The following is an 11,969-nucleotide window of genomic DNA, read 5'->3' as shown; positions in this document are numbered from 1 at the left end:
TTGCGTGCTCAAATTATGATTATGATTATGTCATACCTCTTCATAGTTTGAATTTTGAGAACATGGAAAATAAAATTTTTTATAGCATGAATCAGGTCCCATATGCTTCGGGTATAGGATCGATTATGTAACGCCCGCAGATCCGGGCTAGTCAATTTAGAGACGATGAGCATCAAAAATGAGTTTTTGATGGAATATTATTTAGAAGGATTAATCATAACCAAGTTGTAGTATATGTTACAAGGGTTCCGTACATATAAAGAACGCCGAAATCCGAGTTATAACGAAGAAGTTATGGCCCGTCGAAGTTTTACGGCAAAACCGACACGACACCGGGAGACGTAAATAGTGAATTTATGATAGAAGAATTTTTAGCCTTAGTGATCTAAACAAATTTTGTAGTATATGTTAAACCGAGAACATACAAAAAAAGAACGCCCAAATCTGACTTCGTATGAGGAAGTTATGAATTTTCTAAGATTTGGCATAGCAGTGCACGACCCGAAACTCGAATTTTAGTTCGAGTGGTTTTTGGCCTACGCGACCTAAATTAGAGTTGAAGATCTCATTAATAGGAACTCAACGGTAAAAAGACAGACGAAAACGGAGTCGGTATGTAGAAGTTATGAATTTTACGTGGACATTTAACAGTATAATCTCCTCCTACTGTTAAATTTAAGATCGGTCGAGAATTAGCCGACTGAGTCTAAATGAAAGTTTTAGATATTGTTTTTACCTACGCGTGGATATAAAGAATGTCGAGAGTAGAGCTCGTATGTTAAAGATATGGATGAAACTTGGTCCATACTCTTCGAACGCGATAAATTCGATACAGTTTTGTAAATCTGAGATAAAATGAGAATTAGCTGACGGCGTCTAAATGAAAGTTGTAGTACTCGTAAATACCAACGTGTGGATATAAAGAACGTCAAAAATGGAGTTCGTATGAACGAGTTACAAATTATAATAGCATATTTACGTATTAAAATAAAGTATAAATCATATATACGTATACATATATATACAAATGTATATATCATTAGAAAGGTATCGACGATGCGGTTATTATAAGACTAGTGTTGAGTACTTTCGACATTAGTTTAGTACAAATATCATTAAATCTATTTAAAATAGTATTATGAAGGGGTGTTTAGTCGTTTATATAACTATAAGGTCATTAAGTAATTATGGAGGGTAGTTTTTGTAAATTCAATTACTATAAATAAGAGGCTTGGGCTCTCATATTTCTTGCACCATTCTCTTGATTCAAGAGTCTTTCTCTTCTTATCCCCCGAGCATTTCGGTCCCTCGTGATTCGACTTCTCTTTCTGTAGTTTTAGTATAGTAAGGTGAGCACTGAAGCGTTGCACGAATCTTTCTTAGAAAGATTCAGCGACGAAGTTCTGCCCCTGCAGAGCCCGACTCCTAGCTAAAACCCCCTTGTAAGTAAGTTATGCTTACCTTTTTTAATATAACTTATATTTAAAATTAGTATTGTTATTATGAACTTATAATAAATATTTGAGCTATTATTATGACTTATATAAGTGCCGTTATAATATCTTTTTAACTACTCGCGGTACGGGGAATCTGGTTTAAAGGGCCGCATAGGGTTGTTGGATTTCAGAAGTGTTATATGCCAAAATGGTCCTGCCCTCCGGTGTTTTAGGTCTGGCCCCTGTCTGTACATTGTGGTTGGAAAGTATTGTTTAAACGCTTATATAATAATAATAATAATAAGACTAATAATTAGTCACGGTAAATATTAGACTAAAATCTAGTGGTAATAATACTAGATTTTGTCGAAGGAAATTATTTTAAAGTAAACGAAGCGCTGTCCGAGTACCGAGTCACCACCTTATCAAGTGAGTGCATAGTCCCTTTCATGAACATGATTTTAATACAAGTATTGATTGAAGTATTAATTATATGTTTATGTGCGAGTTAATTGATGTTGCCTGAAATACGTGTTAAAGAACATACCTGATTATATATGATGATTTACGATAAAGAGTAAACCTAAATTAATTATGAGGAATATTGGGTAGTATTTTCTTATGAGTACGAGTGAGTTATACTCAGAGAATAGAACTTTAGTATATGTCATTGATCCGGGAGCATGGATTAGACATAGTCATTGTCCCTAGTCCGAGAGTATGGATTGGACATAGTCAACTGTCATTAATCCGGGAGTATGGATTAAGACATAGTCAGTTGTCCTTAGTCCGGGAGTATGGATTAAGACATAGTCAGTTGTCCTTAGTCCGTGAGTATGGATTAAGACATAGTCAGTCATCCTCAGTCCGGGAGTATGGATAGGACATAGTCATTCGTCGTTAATCTGGGAGAATGGATTTACACATAGACACTTGTCCCTAACCCGAGTGTATGGAATGGGCACAATTATTGATCCGAGAGCATGAATTAGATCCGAGAGTATGGGTTAAGTGACAGGTAAAATTTAAGGTCCGAGAGTATGGATAGTCTCATTGTAAGGATTAACGGGGTGGGGTAAGAGTTGCTTATATATATATGGTGAAATTGTATATTTTGTGGGTTCTAAATTATATATATGATATAACATTGTGGGATTGAAATCCCTGTGTACTCACCGGATTTCCCAACCTGACCCACTCAAGCTTATTTGTATCACACGTGTCGATACGAAGGTACATTACACTGAGTGATTAAAGAGATGTAGATCACTAGTGTAAATGAATGTAAGTTCTGTTTATGCTTATGTTTCTGTATTGACGATGACATCCCAAATGTTTTAAAATGAATAAAAATACATTTCTTCGGAAATGTTTTGATAACGTATTTATCATGTTTTACTGGGAACAAATTCCGCAACATTTTCACTAAAAGAGGTACTTTGATTTTTATAAAGCATAAACAAAATCGGTCTTTTCTGGCCGTGAAAATGGGGATGTCACAGTTGGTATCAGAGCAGTAGTTTAAGCGAACTAGGAATAAGAATTTATTTGTAGACTTAAACTTAGAATGCTAAGCGATGATCGTGAGGAGTGTGTCTAATATATTTTAGGAGGTACGCTTGAATAGATATAAGCACTAGCTTAATTAGGGAAGATGCCTAAGATGCTTTTATGTGTTTAATAATTTGTGATGCTTTATGCTATCGTTTGATCGGATCTATGGTCTGTTGCCGACCGGATCTGGAAATTTTATGTGTTCAGATTTCTAAACGTTTAATTACGATATTAGAACTGGCATATAATTTTTTGAGGTAATAAGGAGGAATACGCGTCTAAACCTTCCTCTATCTTTATTCCCGTCTCAATACACCAAACGATTGCTTTGGTGTACAGAACATCATGGTGAAGACTTGTAGTGAATTGAGTAAATGGAGGAAATGAGAAGACTTACGATACTGAATGGTACTTATCGGAAGATATCATAAGAGTAATATCTTGCCTTTAGAATGCATCTAATAAATAATACGTCTAGTACGGGAGAAGTAAACTTTCGATTTGCAGAAAGAAAGATTTTTGGTATAATCCATGAAGTTATCCTATCGTCTGACATTTCCATCACCAACCGAGTTGAAGTAGAATTGATGATTGAAGATACGCATGGAAGAAGTCCTAGTAGAGTCTAGGGAAAATTTTATGATTGATTGGACACATTTTTATGTGTTAATTTTTTTTTTGTGATAGTAACTTGGAAAGCTGCGAGACAATACTTGGGACGAGTTATGAGTAGGGGTGAATGGTAGTAGAGGCCTATAATACCGGAAGCATAGGACTCACGCTTGGATCAAGGAAAGTCACAAGGTTACCAAGGAGCTAGTAATTGATTTCGTTTTATTCAAGTATGTCGTTACCATCGTTTCGGTAATGACTAAGAAGATGATTGTTATTCCGACCCTAGTGGTCATATCAAATTGAGTCCGACTATGCTGAGTATGTTATGGGGTTCAGAGAATCAAGTTCGATGTAGCATCTGACTTAAGACAGAAGATTGAAATAAAAAACGATCAGTAGAGGTATCGCGAAAAGTTGCTTGTAGCTAGAAATGCTACCTTTTAAGATGAGATTAGAACATGAACGAAAGTATAGTCTGTTCTGGAAGACTCTAAGAAACCTGAGTCTAAGCGTTGCAACATACGATGATAGGTCATTAGAATATGACACATCGTTCCATTGTAGTAATAAAAAAAACTTATCTTAAGTTCGTATCCAGTGAGGGTCGATATTGTGACTTGAAGGTCATAATTTGGAGTCTAACGTGAGATAGGGAGCAAGTGCAAGATCGAGCACCGCTTGCAGTCGAGAAGTCCAAGAATTAGATACTCATTCGAAGGAACATATAAGTTACGATTATTACCTAGGATAAAGAGATAACGTACGGAGTCATTATACAGCCCTGTTTCGTTGATGATTCCGGGACGTAATCATCCTAAGGGGGAGGTAATTGTAACGCCCGCAGATCCGGGGTAGTCAATTTAGAGACGATGAGCATCAAAAATGAGTTTTTGATGGAAAATTATTTATAAGGATTAATCTTAACCAAGTTGTAGTATATGTTACAAGGGTTCCGTACATATAAAGAACGCCGAAATCTAAGTTATAACGAAGAAGTTATGGCCCGTCGAAGTTTTACGGCAAAACCGGCACGGCACCGGGAGACGTAAATAGTGAATTTACGGTAGAAGACGTTTTAGCCTTAGTGATCTAAACAAAATTTGTAGTATACGTTAAACCGAGAACATACAAAAAAAGAACGCCCAAATCTGACTTCGTATGAGGAAGTTATGAATTTTCTAAGATTTGGCATAGCAGTGCACGACCCGAAACTTGAATTTTAGTTCGAGCGGTTTTTGGCCTACGCGACCTAAATGAGAGTTGAAGATCTCATTAATAGGAACTCAATGGTAAAAAGACAAATGAAAACGGAGTCGGTATGTAGAAGTTATGAATTTTACGCGGACATTTAACAGTATAATCTCCTCCTACTGTTAAATTAAGATCGGTCGAGAAATAGCCGACAGAGTCTAAATGAAAGTTTTAGATCTTGTTTTTACCTACGCGTGGATATAAAGAATGTCGAGAGTAGAGCTCGTATGTTAAAGATATGGACGAAACTTGGTCCCTACTCTTCGAGCGCGATAAATTCGATACAGTTTTGTAAATCTGAGATAAAATGAGAATTAGCTGACGGCGTCTAAATGAAAGTTGTAGTACTCGTAAATACCAACGCGTGGATATAAAGAACGTCAAAAATGGAGTTCGTATGAACGAGTTACAAATTATAATAGCATATTTACGTATTAAAATAAAGTATAAATCATATATACGTATACATATATATACAAATGTATATATCATTAGAAAGGTATCGACGATGCGGTTATTATAAGACTAGTGTTGAGTACTTTCGACATTAGTTTAGTACAAATATCGTTAAATCTATTTAAAATAGTATTATGAAGGGGTGTTTAGTCGTTTATATAACTATAAGGTCATTAAGTAATTATGGAGGGTAGTTTTTGTAAATTCAATTACTATAAATAAGAGGCTTGGGCTCTCATATTTCTTGCACCATTCTCTTGATTCAAGAGTCTTTCTCTTCTTATCCCCCGAGCATTTCGGTCCCTCGTGATTCGACTTCTCTTTCTGTAGTTTTAGTATAGTAAGGTGAGCACTGAAGCGTTGCACGAATCTTTCTTAGAAAGATTCAGCGACGAAGTTCTGCCCCTGCAGAGCCCGACTCCTAGCTAAAACCCCCTTGTAAGTAAGTTATGCTTACCTTTTTTAATATAACTTATATTTAAAATTAGTATTGTTATTATGAACTTATAATAAATATTTGAGCTATTATTATGACTTATATAAGTGCCGTTATAATATCTTTTTAACTACTCGCGGTACGGGGAATCTGGTTTAAAGGGCCGCATAGGGTTGTTGGATTTCAGAAGTGTTATATGCCAAAATGGTCCTGCCCTCCGGTGTTTTAGGTCTGGCCCCTGTCTGTACATTGTGGTTGGAAAGTATTGTTTAAACGCTTATATAATAATAATAATAATAAGACTAATAATTAGTCACGGTAAATATTAGACTAAAATCTAGTGGTAATAATACTAGATTTCGTCGAAGGAAATTATTTTAAAGTAAACGAAGCGCTGTCCGAGTACCGAGTCACCACCTTATCAAGTGAGTGCATAGTCCCTTTCATGAACATGATTTTAATACAAGTATTGATTGAAGTATTAATTATATGTTTATGTGCGAGTTAATTGATGTTGCCTGAAATACGTGTTAAAGAACATACCTGATTATATATGATGATTTACGATAAAGAGTAAACCTAAATTAATTATGAGGAATATTGCGTAGTATTTTCTTATGAGTACGAGTGAGTTATACTCAGAGAATAGAACTTTAGTATATGTCATTGATCCGGGAGCATGGATTAGACATAGTCATTGTCCCTAGTCCGAGAGTATGGATTGGACATAGTCAACTGTCATTAATCCGGGAGTATGGATTAAGACATAGTCAGTTGTCCTTAGTCCGGGAGTATGGATTAAGACATAGTCAGTTGTCCTTAGTCCGTGAGTATGGATTAAGACATAGTCAGTCATCCTCAGTCCGGGAGTATGGATAGGACATAGTCATTCGTCGTTAATCTGGGAGAATGGATTTACACATAGACACTTGTCCCTAACCCGAGTGTATGGAATGGGCACAATTATTGATCCGAGAGCATGAATTAGATCCGAGAGTATGGGTTAAGTGATAGGTAAAATTTAAGGTCCGAGAGTATGGATAGTCTCATTGTAAGGATTAACGGGGTGGGGTAAGAGTTGCTTATATATATGGTGAAATTGTATATTTTGTGGGTTCTAAATTATATATATGATATAACATTGTGGGATTGAAATCTCTGTGTACTCACCGGATTTCCCAACCTGACCCACTCAAGCTTATTTGTATCACACGTGTCGATACGAAGTTACATTACACTGAGAGATTAAAGAGATGTAGATCACTAGTGTAAATGAATGTAAGTTCTGTTTATGCTTATGTTTCTGTATTGACGATGACATCCCAAATGTTTTAAAATGAATAAAAATACATTTCTTCGGAAATGTTTTGATAATGTATTTATCATGTTTTACTGGGAACAAATTCCGCAACATTTTCACTAAAAGAGGTACTCTGATTTTTATAAAGCATAAACAAAATCGGTCTTTTTTGGCCGTGAAAATGGGGATGTCACAGATTACATGTGCGATAATAGTTATCCTATCTAAATTTTCCAAATGCCTAGGGTGTTAAGATGGAAATAGGAATAGAACTGGATTTGACTAAAATGATTAAGCAATTGTCGAGGACAATCTGAGGTTTGCCAAAGATTGGTTGCTCATGGACAATTGGAAGTATAGAGATCGGACCATATTGACATATTCTGAAAGGAGGCAACTCTTGTTCAAAAGTGATGGTCAAAATGGGAATATAGAATTGTCTCCATAGATGGAAGTTATTCTTTGAATCTATGTAAGATTAGAGAACTTAATGCAAGAAGGGTGTTCAAAAGAATGTACTTTGAATGTGAGACTTCGGTTCCATGGAATTGCTCTCCATTGGAAGACTTTGTAATGTCTGTTGCCAAGTCTTTGTGACTTGTGTGCATATTCATTGCAAGGGGATCATTGCATATAAGTTTAGAATCTAACAGATTACAGTAAATGACAAGAATTTGGTATTCTTACATTTACAAAGTAAGGATTGGGATTGTGAAATGAGCATCATTGAAATATTGTCAATCGATCTGTTTCACAAAGTAAGGATCATAGACAAACATAGTGTGCATACTTGGAGTATGGCATAGCTAGTGTTTGGACAAACATAGTGTGCATGCTTGGAGTATGGCATGACTATTGTTTTTAATTCAAGTATTAAGTTGATGAATCGAAACAATGAATAATGAGTAATCAATATGGTGCTTAGATAAAAGGTGTTTTTATTTACACTCAAAGTGTTGGGATCATATAGGATTAGTATTATTCTTGTGTTTCACTTTGCATGTTTTGACTTCCAGAATAACTAGGTCGTTCTTCCTGAATGACTAAGTTGTTCAAACCATCCACAGTCGATAATACGTTAGAAGTAGGTATTAAGGCAAGACTGTCATGAAGCTGGTTTGTAGATGTCCAAGGTAGTGGACATAGCAAGAGTTGCTGCAACATTCATGAGTGCTCATAAGTTCTGAGTAGTGGATTAAACCCACACTCATTTGACTCACTTCATGGATTTTATCACGAGTGAATCATGAGACGATAGTATCTTATATTCTTCAAACCTAGAGATATGAGTTGTTGACTATGAGTTGGTTATACATTGATTGCACGAAAACGCATTGGTAACTCGATGTTATAAAACGTGCCTTTGTGTATGATTCAACAAGTAGTTAGTACAAGCATATGAGTCAAAGTTTATCCATTCCTTTTACCCTTAAAGGAATAAAAGCGATATCTGTGGGCCCCTCGATGATTTAGTGATGACACCCTAAGTGCTTGGCTAAGCCTGGACTGATTTGATTTGTTCAATTAGTCGGTCGTCATAAATCAGAAATCGGGAAACAACAAATGGACAGAGAGAATGATTATACTCCATGTCTCAGTCCATATGATATCTAGAATGGAGGAATATATGATCACTTATCTAATGGACGCGTCATTGATTTGTTCAGAGTTCGACAACGACTTTTAAGAGCTACGATTGCTAGTCGGGTTATGAAGTCGTACTTGCAATAATAGTTATTAGACTTATCCAAGTGGGAGACTGTTGGATTAGTGTCTAAGTCCATAACTATAATTGGTATATACTTGACCCGACCCGGCATGGTCCATTTGGGTTGCATGGCATCGAGACATTTGGATAGTCCTTTTGTGAGAAGAGAATATTTGTGACATATTAATATATTATAAGTTCTAATATATTAATATGAAATCATATTATTTAATTAGTATTGATCAAGAATTAATTTGGAATTAATTTAGTGATCAAAAGAGACTAATTAAATATATGGGGATTGATTGTGTAAATCATTCATTCTTATATATGTGGGCTTATGATCCAGGATTCCTTATGTTGGGTTTAACCCATGTGGTGACCCATGGATACTCCATGGAGGTTAAAACCCATGGAGCATAAGGAATGGGTAAAGTCATGGGTTACATGGTGTAACCCTAATGTACACACTATATAAAGACCCCATTGGTTGGTGAAATTGGCACTAGTGGATACACAATAGGGCAAGCCGATTTCTATGAGTCAAGTATCCTCTCTCATGGTTATTCCAAGATGTTCATGATGTTGTGTGAACCATTTGAGGTGTCACACTTGGGGCACTAGGCTCTTAAGCTTCATGGAATCAAGCTACAACAAAGAGGTATGTAATATATCTGGTTTGGTTATCCTATTACATATGATTGTATGCTAGTTAGGGTAATACCTTGGAAAATTGATATTTGCATGTATAATAGAGAAAACATAGATACAAGGAATTTAGGGTTGCATGTACACCTTAGGAGTGTTAGAATGCTCAAAACCCAACAATCACTACCTAGAAGATCATTACGATACCTTCCATCTTTCATATATTCCCAAAGTCAAGAAGAAGCTTGACGATGTGAAATAATAACCAATTGTAACTTTTATTTAAACTTTATAGCTTAATTAACCTTGCAAGCAAAAATAACACATTTCAGAATTTCATGTCCTCAAAACTAGATAATTAAGAACCAGGATCGACGCATCCTTAAGAACCTGTCACGTCAAATCAGCTTTCGCTGAAGCAGTGGGCCACGCTCGTAGGGGCCCAGCTCCTATGCTTTCACTTTTCTGAGAGCAACAAATATCATATCACACAGTTCTTCATTCTCGCCAGATTTGTCTTTGAGATGGCTTCTGAACTGATTGAACTTGAGTTTTTTTATCATTGCCTTCGGATTGAATTCTTCAATCATTTTTTTTTGAATTTCTTGAAATTTCTTTGATTTAAGTGCTTGAACTTTGACTTTGGTATCAGATATGATAGTTAGTACCCTTCTTTTTGTTAGATTAGGTGTCTAAGCCCATAACTTTAATTGATATATACTTGAATTGATAGAAGCACAAGTCCTTTTGGGTTGTGTGACAACCTGAAAATTTCTACCTCGTAAGTCAATTCAATCAATCGAAAGTCAGACTTGTTTCAATTACCTCTTAGCCTTGTTAAGGGTCATTCTAATGAGTTCTAAGCCTAGTACACTCAAGGATTGTGTGTTAGGAAGTATTAACTTGAGTTCTATGAGTTGCAATCAAGCCGGAATCACCATCAAAATGAGTTCACGGCCGTGAACCCTCACTTGGACGTGTACTACTCATATATATAAGAGATTGGTCCATTTTTATTCATTTCTCCAAACTCTAGCCATGAACATCCCTTTGTCTCTCAACTATCTTCAACCGTGAACACTCCAAAGGCTTCCAATAAATAAGTATCTCATTCATCTTCTTGTTGTCCATTAGAAACACTAGCATCCCCATGAAACAAACACCTCTTTGACATGATTCTTCAAGAGTTTACGGCCGTGAACCCTTCATTGGGCCGTGAACCCTTAATAAGATTATGGTTTGGCCATGAAACTTCATCCATGGCCGTGAACACTGCATAGAAGCAAGGTTGGGCCGTGAACACATCATGTGTTCTATGGCCGTGAACCCTTCTAAGGCCGTGAACACTCCTTGTATGGCCATGAACACCCTACAATCAATCGTATGTGATTATAACACTTCATTTCAAGTGTTTCCTAGTTCCTAAGGATGTTTCCCTAACACCTTAGTGGTTATAAACACTAATTACATAATATATGCCATTATATGTCATTTAGGACTCGTTTGTGTCTCGAGACTTCATTCGTGGAATTTATCATCCTTACTCGAATCTTCAATTGAATCACCCACATAAGGTGAGTTCATACCCCTATAATCTATCCTTTAAATGTTTTTAAATGCTTTCAATTGTAGAGTCATTTTCACTTTCATTCATCACATCAGAAAATATAGGATTTTCTGGAGGAACAGGCGAACTTTTCTAAAAGAACTTATAGTTTTGTAACACCTGTTTCGAGTATTGGTTGGAATTTTGCTATTGTAGGGTGTTGGTGCTTGAACTCGGCGAGTTGGGAGCCCAACTCGTCAAGTAGAGTCGTGATATCATGGAACCCGGGACAGGACCGACTCGGCGAGTCGAAGGGTCGACTCGGCGAGTCCGAACTGTTTAAAATAAACCCTAAATTTTGGGGTTTGCCCCCTATATAAACGACATTATACGCCTTTGTAGCCTCCTTTAACGTCATAAGAGATCGTTTACGGCCGCAAACACTTGGGTGTGTGAAGTAAGAGCTTTGAGAGCTTAAACCTTGGGATCGTGGAAGGAATTCCAAACTTGAAGAAGAAGTATCAAGGGGAAAACACTAGATCTAGCATCTAGTTCGTCTTGGGCATTGAATTGAGGTATGAATCTGTTACCTTAAGCCTAGATCCTATTTGAGAGTTATAACCAACTTTGAGGAAATGGAAGCAAGCTTAGATTTGGACCTATCACAAGGATATGGTTCCAGATATGGATCTTCTTAGGTCCCAAATATCATAAAGTTGCACCTATTATTAAGCTCATTTCCTCTCCATGCATAAAAACCTTATTGAAAGTTAGTTTTGATGTTATGAACATGTCAGGCCTTGCATGAACGTAAATTTTGTAACTTTACGTGTTATCCACACTAGTAGAGGATAAATCTGAAGTTTGGGACCTTGAGTCCCACTGGAAAAGGCTATAAACATAATGGACTAAGGGAACTCGGCGAGTCGTGCAAGAGACTCGGCGAGTCGAGAGGGTTTTCTCGTTCACGGCCAAGGGTTCACGGCCAAGGGTTTACGGCCAAGGGTTTACGGCCAAGG

Source organism: Lactuca virosa, chromosome 2 (genome assembly GCF_052849685.1).
Source record: "Lactuca virosa cultivar CGN04683 chromosome 2, Lactuca_virosa_CGN04683_v6, whole genome shotgun sequence".
Classification (NCBI taxonomy): domain Eukaryota; kingdom Viridiplantae; phylum Streptophyta; class Magnoliopsida; order Asterales; family Asteraceae; genus Lactuca; species Lactuca virosa.
Note: the sequence above shows the minus strand (reverse complement) of the source record.